Source organism: Gavialis gangeticus, unplaced genomic scaffold, assembly GCF_001723915.1.
Source record: "Gavialis gangeticus isolate Ggan-Ray unplaced genomic scaffold, GavGan_comp1, whole genome shotgun sequence".
In the NCBI taxonomy this organism is placed as follows: domain Eukaryota; kingdom Metazoa; phylum Chordata; order Crocodylia; family Gavialidae; genus Gavialis; species Gavialis gangeticus.
The window spans coordinates 113,813,324-113,816,065 of NW_017728992.1; the positions used below are offsets into that span (position 1 = coordinate 113,813,324).

Here is a 2,742-nt window from a genome sequence, read left to right on the forward strand (position 1 = left end):
ACAGGTAGCTGATTTGGAACTGGTTGTCTTATAATCATCATTATCACTTTTATTATTTTATTTGTACCCTTTCCAGGGTTTCAAAAAAACAAAAGGAGGAAGGAAATTTCTAAATGAGGACTCAGTGTAGAGCTGCATTTCATCTTTAGACTGATAATGGGAATTACCTTGATATGGACAAGTTTGGACTGAGAAAATGCCCATATTAACTCAAAAGGGGCAGTATAATTACAATATGTAATGTCATTTTATATAAGGGAAAATAGGAAAACAGTTATTCTTGCCATATCTACAGTTTTCTCTACTTTTACAATCACTTTAATGCAGCACTTAAATGCTTGCCAATAAACTTTCTCATGAGAACCTTTCTTCTAAATCCATCTAATTAGGAAGCATATAGGGGATTGTAGATGACTACCGGGGAGCTACACTAACAAATAAGACTTTTTATAGTTTTGTAACTATTAATTTACCATCACAAAGGAACTGAAAATTGTACTGGGGAGTTTTTTTCTCCTATATTTTTAACAGATGTGTCCTGTTCCTTCCGCTTCTCTTGCCAACTGAAAGTAAAGGATCAAGAAGAATCATGATTGAGAAACTTTGTGGATGGCTGCCAGTTCTCATCTCACCTGATCTTTCCCAAGTCGTCTTCATTTTCAAGTGGTAGGTTACAGATTGTCATGACAATGCTTCTAGACCCACAGAGTAGCTTGTAGGTTGAGTTTTTGATGTGTATGTATTAATATACAGATATAATACAGATTAAATGCAGGGAAAAAAAGAAACACAAACTTCAGATTTGTTACATCCTTATCTCCTCACTAGTTTATTACACATTCATTGAACTCTTATTTTAGGTCAGTATCTTATAAGGCCAAAACTTTGAAGAAATATAGTTAATCTGGAAAGATAGGGTATTTCCAGAATTTTTTTGTGCACAAGCTTGCAGAATAATCCTAAATATTTATGCAGGGGGATATTTGTGTGTGTAAAATATATGCACCCATGGGGCTTGACAAACTATGTAGAGATACAAAGACCAGCATTCAGTTGCTCTCCAGCAGCTCGTCTTTAATTTTCTTTTACCATTAATATCTATATGTTAGAGTTGATGGGGGTGGGGAGGAGGGAGAAAGGGAGGAACACCTTGAAAATGCACTGAAGTACAATTGATGCAATGCTGTCTGCCTGACTTGGCAGAAAGCCTGAAACAATAGCTCAGAAATTTGAATTGTCCCAGTGGTTTTTCACTTGGAAGGCAATGTTGATACTTTACAATGACATTTTAAACTATTTTACTGCTTATCAAAGCAAATCAGAAATGAGGAAGTGTTTTGTTACAAGGTTATAATATACTACTCTTAGTGATTGCTTATTTTTGTTATACCTTTAACAACCCAAAGTAGACTGGGAGGAGTATGCCATGGATCGCATTTCTTTGTTAAGTTTTCTTTTAAAAAAATATTTTATATAGTCTTAAGCAGTAATAGGAATTTTAACCAAGGTTTAAAACCATGCTGAAAAATTCAACTTTCTGCTGAGATGTACAGGTGTTAATTATGTTTTAACAGAACTATGACTTTGCACCACTTATTTCTACCTATACTGTGTTTCATACTCTATGGATTGATGCAAGGAAGTAGTTTATACATTGAAAATTCTGAAGAATTGTGTCCTTGACATTCAGTTTACAGAACATCTGCTAGGCCATCATTTTACAATGCGCTCCTATATCTGCCTCAAATTTAACATCTCACCCTTTCAGCATGTCCTTCTAGCCCTTCCTGATGCTGTTGCTGTCACTTAAACTGAGAGCATACATCTGGTCCTTTCCCTAGGCTATATGGATGTCAACCACTCCTAAAAATAATCTTGTATTTTGTTCTGCTGCACAATTGTTCTTTAGCTGAAGTTCCTGCTTTAATCATTCTTTTGTGACACATTTGCCAAATCCCAGACACTCAAACATGCTGGTACTGCCCCACAATGCCCATATTCATTTCCTGCCTTAGCACAGTCTTATCATTTTGAAGGATGTTGACTTCTTGTTCTAATTCAGTATGCCACTAGCCTTCTGTACAAAGTGTGGTCTTGGATATTTCTCTTTAATTTGACTGTTTCTGATATGACAACTAATCCTTTGAAGCAATAAAAATATGCATAGTATTAAGAGACTTATCCCTCAGTAGAATGGTTTATTACATTGGTCACAAAAGGAGCAATGGCTTCTGATTGTTCAAGCAATTTTGTTGAAAATTAGGCAGCATCATGCCTGACAAAGTAAAACCAGCTAAAGGAGTTATTACACAAGAATTAGAAATCCTTGGGAAAGCAGTGGATTTCTTAGTGTTATTTCAAGTTCTGAATTTTATGTTTAAGGACACGCCTGAAATTATACCAAAATACATGAACACTAAGAATAATAAGGCTTTTGATTACACCATGATACATGGAAGCCAGAATGTCATATAGAATGTGAACTGGTAGGGCTGTGCGAAGCTTCAGGTGTTGATTCGATTCGGAGGAAATTCAGCCCAATTTGGTGGCCATATGTCCAAATCTGAATCATATTAGGGGACCAGTAAAAAGGTCTGAATCGATTCAACGCTCTCTGAATTGATTCGGAAAAGATTCGGAGAGCTTTGACGATTTGGGCAGACCCCACCGGCTGCAGCAGGGAGCTGGAGCCGGACTCGGAGCTGGTAGGTGGGGGGTGAGGGAGGAGAGGCTGGAGGAGGG

The 2,742-nt window shown here is 36.9% G+C and overlaps 1 protein-coding gene across 2 annotated transcripts in view; it reads left to right on the forward strand.

The window, feature by feature from the left end:
• Positions 1 to 535: 535 nt before the first annotated feature.
• SNTG1 (syntrophin gamma 1) overlaps positions 536 to 2,742 on the forward strand; it is a 464,795-nt gene continuing 462,588 nt past the window's right edge. For both annotated transcript variants that reach the window (XM_019527106.1, XM_019527115.1), the window contains exon 1: positions 536 to 666. The gene's annotated coding sequence lies outside the window, so the exon portion shown is untranslated. The remainder of the gene's footprint in view (positions 667 to 2,742) is intronic.